Here is a 15,940-nt window from a genome sequence, read left to right as displayed (position 1 = left end):
CCACAATTATGCCCAACGCCACTGCGGCTTGTCACGCGATTAGAAGGTCGTCGCAGCCCCTCTTACTCACATTTCACCCCTTATTTTGACACCTCTGTGATGGATGTCAGAACCACGAAGCCCAGGGTACAAATTGCGCGGATTACTTACGAGTGGCCTCAGGAAGTGGCATAAAGAGCGTGAATGAACCACTCCTTTCCTTCGGACGTTGATTCCCATACGTTCCGCGATCGAAACCGACAGTTCACAGTGCGATGAACAAAATGATGACATTCTTGACATCCTTTGGGCGATTCAACCCTTCTCGGCGGACCTCACGGAGCTGTAATTAAACTGAACGTAACCGCTTCCCTTTGTAGTGCAGGGCAACCGCAATTTTTGTTTTGGTGTACAGGTTGGAATCACTAGAGACCGTTGAAAACCATTCCACGAAATTTGAACGTGATCCGAAGCAAGTGTCCTTATGCTTTTTCAGAGCTGTTTCATTACCTCCTGTGGTGTTATCATGTACGAGTGGGACGCTGATACATGCGTAAATAAAACGGCGAAGGATCTTTGTAACTTCGCCCAGTTTGGTAAGACTATAGGTTTTTTTTCAGTTTCAACATGTTGACAGGAAACAGCAAATCGTTTCGTAACGAACCTTTTAAGAGTTGCAATAATTATACTTGAAGACTAATTTCAGACCTTAAAAACTAAACTAAACTACACTCCGGCTGAACAGGCCTCGAAAGATCTTAACGGTATTGACCGACCGCCGTGTCATCCTCAGCCTACAGGCGACACTGAATGCGGATATGGAGGGGGGGGGGGGGCGTGTAGTCAGCACACCGCTCTCCCAGCCGCTGTTAGTTTTCGTGACCGGAGCCTCTACTTCCTAATCAAGTAGCTCCTCAATTTGCCTCACAAGGGCTGAGAGCACCCCGCTTGCCAACAGCGCTCGGTAGACAGAGCGGTCACCCATCGAATCGCTAGCCAAGCCCGACAGCGCTTAACTTCGATGATCTGACGGGAACCGGTGTTACCACTGTGGCAAGGCCGTTGGCAATTTCAAACCTTACAGGTTCATTTTCAAACCTGGCCTATTGTGCCTGCACTGAAAGTGCCTAACCTTAGTAATGGACTCCGAAATGCCAACACATGCTTTACAAAATGTTTGCAGAATGGATATCACAATCTACACGTGCCTCTTAGCAAGTCAGGATCAAATTCAGACTCAAAATCAAACTTTCAAATTCAGACCCAAAATCAAACTTTTTACTTGATTCTGACTTGCTAAGATGCACGTGTGGATTGTGACATTCTTTCTGCAAACATTTTGTAAACCATGTGGTGCCACTTTGATGTTCGTTATTAACATCAGACACTTTCAACGCAGCATCAATAGGCCAGGCTTGAAAATGAACGTTTAAGATTTGAAACTAGTCACCAAATATAAGTACTGCAACTGTTGACAGATTCGTTAATAAACTATTATTAAAACCCTTGGTGACATCCACCCAAAATTTATTGAGTATTTTGAGAATGTACCTTTACAGAGACAACCTATGAAGTAGTCCAAGGTGTAGGTAAAATTCACTTTCACGCCCAGTTGTCTGTCTGGAGTCGCCTAGTGGTATTTCTCATGTTTTCTGTGTGAAGGCACATTTTTAAAGTACTCAACAAATGTGAGCGGGAGCCACCAAGGATTTTGGCGAACTGGGAGTCTTAGAAGGATTCTTTGCCGTTTCATTCACACCTGTGTTAATGACGCACCCCTCCATGATCATACCACACGATGGAGTGAAACAGGAGTACTGAAAAAGCGTAAAGACCATTGTTTTGAACCGTCCCTAGCGATTCTACCATGTACCCAGAGCAAAAATTGCATTTGAACTGCACTCCAGATCACATTCAATGTGGTTACAACTCCGTCGTGTCCGCCGAGAAGGATTTAATCGCCCATGAGGTGTCAACAGTGCCAAATGTTATCAATAACGTCGTCCTTTTGCTCCCTGCACTGTGAACCGTCGTTTTCACTCGCGAAATGTGTGAGAATCAACGTCCCACGGAAAGGGTTGTTTTCACTGACGCACTTTATGTCGTCCCCTAGGGCCTTCTCTTTTTGGTTCTGAACGGCGGTGTGTCTGAAATGCTTTCCTCAGCCAGTCATAGGAAAACCGAGTGATTTCATCCGTGCACATCGCTGCTCTGACTTTCATCACAGAGGTGTCAAAAGAAGGGGTGAAATGTGGGTAAAGAGGGGCTGTGGTTACATTCCCATCGTGTGACACGTCCACGGTTGCATCAGGCAAAACTGCGGAGAACTTTGGTTCTAATGTGATACCATTAACTCATTTTACACGTCGCATGAACTTCTGAGCTATGGCCTTTATTTCACATGTGTAGAAATTTTGCTGCTTGAAGCGTCGTAGAAGACGAGGGTGATATCGCAGTGCGCTAAGCTTTTGCACCGTTAAAGAAGAAGGTCGTAGACACCTTTGGACCATATTTCAACGTCGGGATGGGGCAAAATTATGTGGTTTCGAAAAAGTGGACTTCAGTTCTATCACACAGTGTATACGTCCCAATTGCTTTGCAATTGACTGGCGCTCTCCGAATGTAACATATTTAGTGCTTACAACAGTACATTGTTCTTAATGAACATCTCCAAACACTTCATGAGATCCGTCATGGGCTGAGTATGAACTAGCCTAGGATATGACAGTGAGCCCTACAGGTATAACCACAGTCATTTCATTTGATTCTCAGTATACGCAGTACTTTCTTCATCCAGAAATTTATAATCGTCTTTGTATTAGTACTCAATAAAGTACTCCTCCAATATCCCCCAACTTTAAAAATCGAGCTACAATTCATTTGCATATTGACAACTCTTTTTCAAATTTCTGGAATAGTCCTTATGAAATGGGAACGTGATTTGATTTAGAAAAAAAGAGATATATGGGGTCCAGTTTGTAGTTGGAGTAGGTACTCAGGTATAGTTGGGTTTGGTATAGTATTCGGCGATTCTCGAAAACAGGTTTCGCATGTTTTGGAATGTTTTTAACTTGAACGTATAACACAGACTTTTAATCTATCAAAACCGCTATAACTCAGTTTGATTGCATACCAACAAAGTCGCTGTACATATATAAATCTTTTCAGTATACGATAACATGAGGTAATCGTATTTGCGATATGGTCTCGATGGAGGGAAATGATAGCAAATACACGCAAGCAATAATCTTAGAAGAGAGTAAGGGGCACTAAACGTATCGCAAGCGGCAAAGCAGGCAAAGTAGTTACCGACAGAGCGGGACAAAGCTGCAAAAAGGAAGGAAAACGACAACAATAATTTAACGTTTCTTAAAGTACGGAAAATTTGATCAGCACGACAGTTCTTTGGCCAATGAATCTAACGATCTACATCTACACGATTATTCTGCAATTCACAATTAAGTGCTTGACGGAGGTTTCGTCGAGCTACCTTTAAGCTATTTCTCTACTGTTCCTCTCGAACAGCGTGCAGGAAAAACGAACACTTAAATCCTTCCGTGCGAGCTCTAATCACTTTTATTTTATTATGATGATCATTTCTCCCTATATTTTCGCATTCTTAGGAGAAAGTTGGTGACTGAAATTTCCTGCCGCAACGAAAGACGCCTTGGTTTTAATGATTTCTACGCCAATTTTCCTATCATATCCTTGGCACAGTTTCCCTTATTTCACGGTAATGCGGAAGGAGCTCCCCGTCTTTAAACGTTTCGAAGACCTCCGTCAATCCACTTTTATTACTGAAATGCGTTTTGAAAGACCTCCGTTCAGCCAGCCTTATCACGTTATTTATTTACTGTGAGACTTTACTACTTGCAGTGTTGGGCACATCTTTAACATAATGTTGATTATCGATTATTGAGGTTAAGGGAAAGGAAGCCCGGACTCCGTTCTCGTTTCCGAGCAGCTGCAACTTATATATTTTATTATATATGAATAAAGCCCGGCCCATATTTCACAATTTCCGAGCAATCTATTTCTAAGGTTTACATTATAACGCTGATTACTGTTAGTTCAGAAGCATTCTTGAGTTATGGTTTCATGACAGTAACACACTTTCACAGGTGGATCACCACTGAATAAAAAGACAATAGAAAGCTCTAACTGTGCCTATGTGGCTACGCGAATTAGTTTTCAATTCATCAGTCTGCTGCTAAGTCTTCTTATGACGTTAAGGGTTTTACGTATACTTGCAAATTACCTAACCTCTGGAAACGCCATAGCTTTGTTTTGAATCACGATTCTAAATTCACATTAGACGGCAGATTCATCCGTTTGAGACCCGTTTTGCAAGTCGGGGGAGTGGAAGTGCGCAGTGCTTCTAGTTGAACCATGATGCATACTGTAGGTATAGTGGGATTTGATATAGTGTTACTAATCACTAGTTAGATCCGTTTCATTGTAGCTGTGTACAGTTAATGTACGACTTCGGTGGATCGAGTCATAAAAATAGTCACATTCGTCCTATTGTCAACACTGCAACACTTCATATTTATTAGCGTGCATATAAAAGTCCTTTCGTACGTAACAGCATTAAAACCTGACATGAATTACCATTTTTTTTTCTTTAATTTACGTTGAGGAACACTCGGAAGAAGTGATCGTTGCACGAAAATGATGATGTCGGTATTGTAGAACTACTCTAAGATTACGCAAAAGCTTTTCTGCAGATGGAATGCGCTGTCATTACTCACAGATACAGGAAGCAAGAACTGAAAATATGGATGAGAGAATACACTTCCGGTCGTCGCTATAACGAAATATGCGAAATGCAAAGGTTTCTAATTGCTCAGAGCGAGAACGAACAGCAGACCCAGCTTTGTGAGTGGCAGCAGTCTTCGACATTTGGGAGCTGTGGTTTAATATAATCTTGTAGGTGTTTGTCATTTTTATAATTTTGTTTGGTTTTCTATGTTGAAAGTGTTTTTGAAGGTCATAGATTGTGAAACAATTTACTTCGTAGTGTTGTTTTGGTAGTAATCAAGTTAAGAATTTCCTGTGTGTTTCACTGACGGTGAATTGAAAAAGTCAGAATGTCCATGAAGGACACAGTCGGCAAACATGTATCATTTAAGCTGAACTTTGACTATGTATAATTAGAGACCTATATTGTATTGTAAACTAACAAATTATTGTGACCTAACTGAAAAATGTATCACTTTGCTGAAATGCTCAATGTATTTTGGCATGGGTAGAGATGCGTACACTGAGAATTATGGATCACTTCTTTTTACTAAGATAGCCGATGCCATCCAGATATTAAATGGTGTCAGGCAAACAGTGGGGTGCAAAAACATATTTGGCAGTTCCTAATGTTAATGGTTGCTGTGCTTTATGTTAACGTATATGACGCCAGCCGAGAACATGCACTGTGTGTAACTGACAAAAACACATCGGCAACAAATACCCGTAGAAGCGCATGGCTCTCACGACCGCTCCATTATCAAATTATTATTAAATATTAATTAAATATATTCCATTATTATTAAATTATTAGGCCTCATCAGTGATCTGCGAAATGTGAACAGCGACTAAGTTAGACATCTGGTTCCATTTCACGCCGCAACACATTCGAGTGCGGTAAAACATCGTGGTCCTATCGCATCTGCGTTGACTTTCGCGTCTCTTAGTGTCATGTGATACTACCTCCTGATTAGTACCGTCCGTTAACAGAGAGAACACGGGGATCCCCCCGACACAGGTCAGATTATGCAGGCAGCGACACAATCCTGTTACCGGGTTGCCGTACATCACCTTACACTGTAGCCAATAGCGGTAATGCAATAGCAACAGCAGCAGCCCGAGTAGATGCTACAGCAACAACAACAACAACAACAACAACAACAGTAGCTAAACTAGCCACGGCATCAGCAACTGCAGTCAGAATTACAAGAACCACAACTTCAGAAGCAATCTTCAAAGCAACAATAACCACGCCAAGTTATTGAACAAGAATTTAACCACAATTTCAAAGCCGTATTGCTATTAAGGAAGAAGGTGTTGGACCCAAACATAAACGTCTGTGAACAGAAGTTAACTCAGAATCTCATATACTCAGAAGCTTTGTAGTAATACCAAATCAAGAAGTCACTAAAGGGCTGAGGAACCACTGAACGCCTATGGTAGCAAAAAACGTATTTTTCAGTGGCCGGTCAGATTTTCTTACTGGTCGACGAAATGAAACGCCTATCTGATACGATGTATTGTTACAATAATGTGAAATTCGTACCACTGAATATTCGTACCACTGAATATTTTCCCATATAAATTTTTAATCAATTTGCAGGTTCATTTTTGACCAGGACGTAAGCTTGTTGTTAGCAGTAGCTTTTGAAATATTTGAGATTATAAAATCGCCTTATCACGGTTTGTCGGTATCTTGTTTGTATAGTAACTCATAGCTATTCGCTCGATGTGGAGAATACGCCGTATATTTTTCTGGTCTATCAATATTTATTTGTGGAAAAGTCCGTAATAAATTCACTAATCATGAGTTCCATCACTATACGCTATCTGTCTTAGTTAATGCTTTAACTTCTAAACATTTTAAAACATAGTTATTTCCTGAAAACGATATCCTTTTTAAAGTAATACTGTATGCCGAGAAATTTAAAACATCCAAAGATACTGTTGTTGTCGCTGATATAAGTTTCACGCTCGTTGCAAAGATCGTTTTTGTCTTGTGATTAAGAACTGTCACTCGAAAACTGACCAGAACATTTACTTTATAATTCTTCACTTCAGAAAGGATATAAAGTTCGTTTAGCCTTAGAAAGACCTTAAGCAGCTCATTTCCGTTCAAACTGTCGTGAAATAAAGTCCACAAATCTCAAACGCATGATTTCAATAAACCAGAGATCATATTATTTTGCATCTAAGCTTAAGCGGCGTGATAAATGAAACTTCAGTGCCTAGAAAACATTCAACTGACACACAATAGGCTTTTCAAATCACTCAGTCACAAATAAATCTTCACGTAAATTTCTGACAACGTTGTGGAAACCCGAAAACCAAAGACGGGCACATTTTATTCCGTAATAAATGAGTTAATGTACTCGTTCAGTGCCCGTATTATGATGTCACAGGTATTAATTATTCAGGCAAGAGCCGAGACAGAACTGAGGCCAAATCCAGTAGCAAAAAGTCTAATATAGTCACAAATATTCAAGAAAACCTGGATGTGTACTTTTTCAATTTTTTACTACATAATTTAGGATCAAACTAACATGTATGAAATGATGTGACACTTTTGACGGGAGACACCATCTGGGGTTGTTCATCCGCCTAGTGCAGTCTTTTTATTTCATGTCACTTAAGAGATTTCCGCAAATTTTTATTCAACGGCAACACATAAATAAATGTGTACAGAAGTAAAGAGTAAATAAAAGGCTGGGAGTAGTGGCGTACTTCTGTAATCCAAGCTTCTGGGAGGCCGTTGTGTGGGAGAGATCTGGAAACAACTACAGATTAGACCGTTCTACGAGCTCAGGAACGGCCGCGATGCCTTCATCGAGCTCTGCAGATCGACAGATGATAGTGTGGAAATTTCGGCAAGCGGTGGCTAAGGGTTAAGAGAAGCCAAACGCACTAAACACAAGTAAATAAAGGCTTCAGACAAAATGTTAGTCATCCGCATAAGGTTTAAATATCTGAGCGTAACGTTGCAGAGCGATATAAAATGAAACGAGCATGTGAGGATTATGGTAGGAAAGGCGAATGGTCAACTTTAGTTTATTGGGAGAAAGTCGGGAAAGTGTGGTTCATCTGTGAGGGAAACCGCGTATAGGACGCTAGTGTGACCTATTCTTGAGCACTGTTCGAGTGTTTGGGATCCGCACCAGGTCGGAGTAAAGAATGACGTCGAAGCAATTTAGAGGCGGGTTGCTACATTTGTTACTGGTAGGTTCTAAAAACATGCCAGTATTATGGAGATGCCTCAGAGGCTCAAATGGGAATCACTGGAGGGCAGGCGACGTTCTTTTCGAGGAACGGTATTGAGAAAACTTGGAGAACCAGCATTTGAAGCTGACTGCAGAACGATTCTGCTGTCGTCAACATACCGCCAGGACCACGAAGATTAGATACGAGATATTGGAACTCAAACGGAGGCGCATAGATAGTTGTTCTTCCCTCGCTCTATTTGCGTGTGGAACAGGAAAGGAAATGACTAGTAGTGGTGTAGGGTACCCTCGGCCACGCACTGTATGGTGGCTTCCTGTGTATGTATCTAAATGTAGATGTAGATGTATCACGCGAATAGTGGCATACGCAGCTGAAGCCACTCATTGATGATTAGGACCAGACTGCAGGCATATATGAGGGGCGTTTGAAAAGTCCATGCAAAAATAAAAACTGCTTACAAGTTTGGGGTAAACCTTTTTTATTTTTCGACATAGTCTTCTTTTAGAATTATACATTTAGTCCAACGCTGTTCTAATTTGTTGATCCCTTCCGAATAATAGGAATTGCCAAAGTCTGCAAAACAGCTATTAGTTGCTGCAATCACCTCCTCATTTGAATAAAATCTTTGTCCCACCAGCCATTTCTTCAAATTAGGGAACAAATAGTAGTCCGAGAAAGCCAAGTCTGGAGAATAGTGGGGATGTGAAACGAGTTGGAATCCTATTTCCATTAATTTTGCGACCACAACTGCTGAGGTGTTTGCTGGTGCACTGTCATGATGGAAAAGGACTTCTTGCTGTCCAATCGCCGGCGTTTTTCTTGCAGCTCGGTTTTCAAACGGTCCAATAACGATGAACAATATTCAAAAAATGGTTCAAATGGCTCTGAGCACTATGGGACTTACGAGTAAATGCTGTGGTCATCAGTCCCCTAGAACTTAGAACTACTTAAACCTAACTAATCTAAGGACATGACACACATCCATGCCCGAGGCAGGATTCTAACCTGCGACCGTAGCGGTCGCGCGATTCCAGACTGTAGCGCCTAGAACCTCTCGGCCACACCAGCCGGCAATAATATTCACCTGTAATAGTTTTTACCCTTTTCCGGATGGTCGATGAGAATTACTCCTTGCGAATCTCAAAAGACAGTCGCCATAACCTTTCCGGCCGAAGGAATGGTCTTCGCCTTTTTTGGTGCAAGTTATCCCTTGTTAACACATTGTTTAGATTGTTGTTTGGTCTCAGGAGTACAGTAATGTATCCATGTTTCATCCACAGTGACGAAACGACACTTAAAGTCCTGCGGATTCTTCCTGAACAGCTTCAAACCATCCTTGCAACACTGCACATGATTCCGTTTTTGGTCAAGCGTGAGCAATCGCGGAACCCATTTTGTGGATAGCTTTCTCATGTCCAAATGTTTATGCAAAATATTATGTACCCGTTCATTCGAGATGCCCACAGCACTAGAAATCATACGCACCTTAACTCTTCTGTCATCCATCACCATATCATGGATTTTATCAATGATTTCTGGAGTCGTAACCCCCACAGGTTGCATAGAACGTTCAGCATCACTTGTGCCCATATGGCCACTCCGAAAATTTTGAAACCACTTATAAACTGTTCTAACCGAAGGTGCAGAGTCACCGCAATGTTTATCAAGCTTCTCTTTAGCCTCCTGAGGCGTTGCGCCTTTCATAAAGTAATGTTTAAGCCCCACACAAAATTCTTTTTCGTCCATTTTTCGACAATCACTCGACTTCCTTGATTCGCACGAATGCCAAACCCAAAGAAATAGACCAATATGACTGAAATTTGGTGTGTGTTCTTTCCAAAGAAGCTACTAACTAAACATGACCACGATACGCGCCGGTGTCGCCATCTCGCAGACTTTGCACGGACTTTTCAAACACCCGTCGTAGTTGCTACGTTTCACCAGCTGTTGCAAATCGTAGCGCCGGTCGAGATGTGTAAGTGTTTCTGAGTTTTTGTCTAACCAGGAATAATCATACAGCTCTATGAACACGGCTGTCGACATCTTGGAGGACGGAAGCGTCCACAGTATACACATGATGAAGATTTAGAAGAAAGGGCACCGCTTTGTCACAGAAGACGCTACAATAAACAATCTGGTTCTTATTCGCTGTAACCACAATGAGTGGGTCGAAGTCATGGTACGAAAAGCACCCGATCACGGAACTGCCTCCGGCCTGGACTACACTTTCCAACAGCGACTGTTAACCACCTCGTTGCACTGTCACGGCACTCGTCTTCCATCGTCTGAAAAGAGCTAAAATTGCTTCTCGCCGGACCACACTACACACTTCCAGTCTGCTACTGTCTACTTTCTGTGTTTTTTGTCCCACTGCAGACGTTCAGGTTTATGTGGCGCTCTGAGTAATGGCATTTTTCCGATGTACTCAACTCCAAATGTCCACTGCAAGCAGTTCCATTCGCAATGTTTACCCTGTAACTGGTTGAGATGGACCTGCATTCATTGGCTGCAGCAATAACTGTTTGGTTTGAAACCGATGTCACTGAAAAAACTTGGCGCATCACTTCATATAGACAAGTTGATACAACAGTAAATCTGACCATCATTCAAACTGCGCCGTCCAAACATGGAAGCTCCTTCCTGTCACTACGTTACGTCTCTAAGTCGTCTCATCTTACTGCGCAAAATCTCTACAATTGGCTGGCACATACACATTACTTCACTAGCATGTCTTACATCAGAGGTGGATGGTCACATGACCAACTCGACACTCTCAAGATAATTTACAGCGCTCTAACACACCAATGTGTTCTTTTAAGAACTCATCTTTTGTTGCCGGCCGAAGTGGCCGTGCGGTTAAAGGCGCTGCAGCCTGGAACCGCAAGACCGCTACGGTCGCAGGTTCGAATCCTGCCTCGGGCATGGACGTTTGTGATGTCCTTAGGCTAGTTAGGTTTAACTAGTTCTAAGTTCTAGGGGACTAATGACCTCAGCAGTTGAGTCCCATAGTGCTCAGAGCCATTTGAACCATTCATCTTTTGTTCGATGAGCTTCTGGCGTTTCTTTTGTTAAACTGTTCAAACTCGAAAAGGAACCTGCCACTGTCTCTCTATAAGACTGCATTTAAGTCATAAATATTGACCAACCACGTTACTATTTTGGGTACAAGGTGCCTGGTCGGCTCTGAGCACTATGGGACTGAACTTCTGAGGTCATCTGTCCCCTAGCACTTAGAACTACTTAAACCTAACTAAACTAAGTGCATCACACACATCCATGCCCGAAGCAGGATTCGAACCTGCGACCGTAGTGGTCGCGGGGTTCCTGACTGTAGCGCCTAGAACCGCTCGGCCACCCCGGCCGGCCAAGGTGCCTAGTAAATCAATATATTGCCACAGTTATAAAATGCTGCAAATATTTACGATGCAACTATCGCGCTATCTAATTCAAAATTCACACTAGATGGAATAAAAGAAACGCCCACCACTAAAAAAACGCTTGCACGGTACCACAACTGTCTAACTGACAAGGGAATAGTCCAATCCGACATTTCTAAACCTACACTGAAATATTTCACACAGGAAGAATACATCGAAGGAAATGCACTGTCAGAATTTTAGATACTAAGGCGCACTGCCCGTATTTTTAAATAAATGTTAAAGTTACTAATTTTTGTCGCACGAAGAACCGTTTATAGCGGCGGTTTGTACCGCACTTCTTGCCTAGTGCGCTATTGCGAATAAGCAGACGCAGCCGTGACATGAGAATGTAGCGCCGCGTGGTGCGAATTACAAAGTGCGCACAAGAGAATTTTTAGTACTTAAACCACAGTGAAATGTTGCAAATCAATATTTTTTTAGTAACCTGCAAATCATATCGACAGAAAAACTGTTTCAGCTGATTTGTCACACAAGTGTCTAGCAGACAAAGAAAACAAGACCGTGTATGATGTTACATAACAGACGACTTCCATCAACCGGGACTTTAATTTATTGAAATTAAGTATTTTATAACAATTTCAGTTGTGCAGTTCTCATGATAATTTTTGAATAATGTATGTTGTACTAACTATGAAACAATTCCTTTGTTATTCCCTGTAATCATCACAAAAATGTGAAGTGTCTATTGGATCACGAAAAGAAACATTTTAGTTAAACCAGGTACACCTGACAAGATATTAACGGATTCAGGCACTTCACAGTAATTTCTAGGTTTATTTATATAGAACTGGAAAAGAGTAAGAAATGGTCGTGGCAGTTGTTCTGCTCATTACACGGCTATATAATGTGGTGATGCAAATTGATAACGCAGAAAAGACTGAAGTTTAACAATACTGTTTCACTGGTAAACCTGAAATGACAAAGAGCTACCGGAAATTATATTGTCCGATAATTTTCTGAAATATATTTTACACTGTTAAACTGGTTTTTTTCCGAGACGCTGAGTCAAATTTTAGTTCTGGGTGGAATCCAAATGGTATTAACAGTCTTTTCGACGTTCTCCTAAAGACTGAGATGTCGTTGTTACCAAGCCAAGAGTCCAACGAAAGCAATGAATTATTTTGTGCTACTGATAAGAAGGCGTTTCGGATGTAGTACTGAACATTATTCTGTCCCATTTTTCCAGATTTTGCTACGTAGTTTACAAGATTTTTGCAAATAAACAGTCGTTTTTTTTATTTTTTCACAATTTGCTTTGATATTCCTGAAGGCAGATATAAAGCTATACATATCGCTGGCATAGTTGTATACGAATGTATCAGCATCCATCGACTGCACAAGGGACTATATTTTTTCGCTCGAAATGATAAGTTCTTGCGAGAAACCTATTGACTGGCATTATGCATAGCATTTTAGAGGAAAACAAGAAGCTTCAATTTCACGTCATCTACGAATTACTCTATAATGTTACCTATTAACGATATCTCCTCTTCACGTTTACTTGAAGTAAACTTCGTAATTTTGCGACTTCCTTCCCGTATAGTTTGGTGAATCTGTTTAATCAGGTCGAAGAAGCCTGAATATCTGTAATATTCGTCCCACTTATAATGCAGAGCTCTCAGTCTCGTGTATTTTCCTCGGTAACACTACGCTGACTACCACGAGCAGTTTTAAATTTTTCGAATAGTTTTTCTTTCACAGTTTTGCGTATTACATTTTGGTGCACATTTCGTACTTCATGTAAATCTTTCTTCTATTTGCAGTTCAGATTTTGCGAAACGAAACCAGCTTTGCACACTGCTTAAGCTTAAACGTTTTCTCTCACCTTCGTTAAAAAAAAAAAAAAAAAAAAAAAAAAAAAAAAAAAAGCCTTTTCTTTGGCACTGAAAGTCATCACTGCACGTGTTGATTTTGGGCTTGGAAGGCAGTCTGCTTTTGTTGTGGACTTTAATTAGCACATCAATTATCGTCATAACTACAATTCACGGAATCGTCTGAGCTATTTCCAGTTGCGTATTTGAGCGAATAGTATCTTTAAACAATTGCGTCAGACAAATTATCAACGGAATCTGAAATTCGCTTTACAAATTACGATTGTATTGTGACGTGTTATCTGCCTAGTGATGTGCTGTCAACCTAGGATATGTACCCGCCATGCTGCACATACGCTGTCTGCTACAGTAACAGCAGGGGTATACATGTCTGGAGAACTACAAAGCTGGTAATTTTCAACATTTTTTTAAAATACCTGCAGTGTACCTTAGTAACAAAAATTTTGACAGTGTATTTCTTTCGGTGTATTATTACCGTACAGAAATTTTTAGGGCAGGTTTAGCCACGTCGAATTGGATCATTCCCTTGTTAGACTACCGCTGCTGTCATCGCGTTGCAGAAAAGACATGTGATGAAAGCACTAGCAAGAATTAGGACGTGGTGTGACCTATGGTAGGACAGCATAAATTTTGAGAAATTCTTCCCAACAGCAAACTTCCTACATTTAATAGTAATATGGTCTTCCCATCCATGTAACCTGGGAATCGGCAACCTCTAATAGCATCTACGCTATACGATTACGAAATGAAGTCAATTTCACAACAGTAAGGACAACAACAATTACTATCACTCTACGTGCTGTTACTGTAGCAACGGCCTTGCCGCAGTGGATACACCGATTTCCGTCAGATCATCGTAGTTCAGCGCTATCGGGCGTGGCCGGAACTTGGATGTGTGACCATCCAATCCGCCATGCGCTGTTGCCATTTCTAGGGGTGCACTCAGCCTCGTGATGCCAATGGAGGAGCTACTCGACCGAATAGTAGCGGCTTCGGTCAAAGAAAACCATCATAACGACTGGGAGAGCTGTGTGCTGACCACACGCCTCTCCTATCTGCACCCTTAGCTGAGGATGACACGGCGGTCGGATGGGCCACTTGTGGCCTGAAGACGGAGTGCTTTGCTTTTACCTGCTGTTACTACTATAGCAGGTAAAGCCTCAAGCACAACAACAATGGTCTATACGGTTACCACCCTTAACAGGAAACAGAATCAGTCTGTATATACCGATAGGACTATGAACTTATGAGTCAGGGAATTCATGTGGCACAATGTCTTCCTATCCTCCCCATCTTACGTAACCTGTATCCAGTTTAGCCTCACTGTCCCATGATCTCAACAAATGGGAGCGAATTCGGAATAGAAGGACATAATTTATTTTGTAGTAATCATATTTCAGGAAGCCAAGACCCGATACAACAGTTTCGACAACTGCTTGTTATTTACTTAACCATGAACCATACTATATTAATTATTAAATACATAAATTTCAGTCGATTTTTCAATCAATATGACGAACGAAGGGTTCATATGTTGGGAGTTAATTATACGTACAAACCAGAATTCTCTGCTTACTTCGGAGTCTTGCACGTGTTTAATCGAGAAGACACAAACGAGTGTAATTAAATAAATGTCAGTTACTCGGAAATTAGTAAGCTGCAGGCTGGGACAGTTAGGACTGAAATAATAGGCAAAGAAATGGTGATAGAGTCACTGTATAGTCCCTGAGGTAGACCATCTCAAGACGAGAGTGCTACAATTTAATGTAACAAACGGAAACGTCACTGAATATTTACTGAGTTTTAAATACGCACTCCCACATCTGAAGACATAATTGCGATGACTGTTATGGAGCAGTTAATTATAGAAGACATTAGACTACTTGTTTTAAACGATAGCTTGCCCGCTTTGGTCCCGAAACCGGAACTACTCCTTTCAGCTATGCTTAATACATGTTTCCACAAACATCCAAAGAAACAGTTTCGACCGTCTCTGGAATAAAAACGCTACGCCATGAAGATGTAAATGAATGAAGATTATCTTCCGATGTTCAGTAACACAGTTAGATAGGGCTGTGTTAACAATGCGAACTTTTTGAAATCTTTGAGAACAGTTGAGGAAGGCTCGTAAATGCTAACTTCATCATAGTCGCCCATAAAAAGCTACAAATAATATGTTTCTATTATTGATAATTAAAAGACTGCATCCATCCCTACCAAAAATCCAGTATGTACTCCGAGTGGGCCACCTTCGTAGCACAACGGAAGCGACTCTTTTACTAACAAGTGTGAAGAGGGCTTTAAAATATCGAAAGAAGCGCGTAGTTGGGGCAATTTACCTAAAGACAAGAAAAAGCTTGAAACATACAATCAAGCAGATAAAGGGCAATATCTAGGCGGTTATTGTCATCGTCAGTCGTTTGGTCTACGATCTAACTTCTGAAGAAGAAAGCAAAGAAGTTCTATAATCTACGATTTTGACTAGAGAAATCTGCAATGAGGCTCGTTTCCATAATGTGCATTAATGAGGAGCTTGTATTTTGACCCTCCACCACGCGAGGTAAATCACTACAGATCCTACCAAAGCCACTCACGATTGGAGAGCTGGAACAAGCTTTGGAGTCACGAGAAGATACAGAACTAGGTGCCTTATTACATAACCGAGTCAACGATCTCTCGACTACCGAAGCGCTCTTCAGTAAATTCTCTTTGGAATGTATAACTGTTTTG

General features: G+C 41.3%; 1 pseudogene; it reads right to left on the bottom strand.

Annotated features, from left to right (window-relative positions):
* Positions 1-928: 928 nt before the first annotated feature.
* Positions 929-1,046, bottom strand: LOC126471951 (5S ribosomal RNA; annotated as a pseudogene).
* Positions 1,047-15,940: the final 14,894 nt, after the last annotated feature.

This window comes from Schistocerca serialis, chromosome 3, assembly GCF_023864345.2.
Source record: "Schistocerca serialis cubense isolate TAMUIC-IGC-003099 chromosome 3, iqSchSeri2.2, whole genome shotgun sequence".
Taxonomy (NCBI): domain Eukaryota; kingdom Metazoa; phylum Arthropoda; class Insecta; order Orthoptera; family Acrididae; genus Schistocerca; species Schistocerca serialis.
Note: the sequence above shows the minus strand (reverse complement) of the source record. Positions and strands in the feature narration are given on the sequence as shown.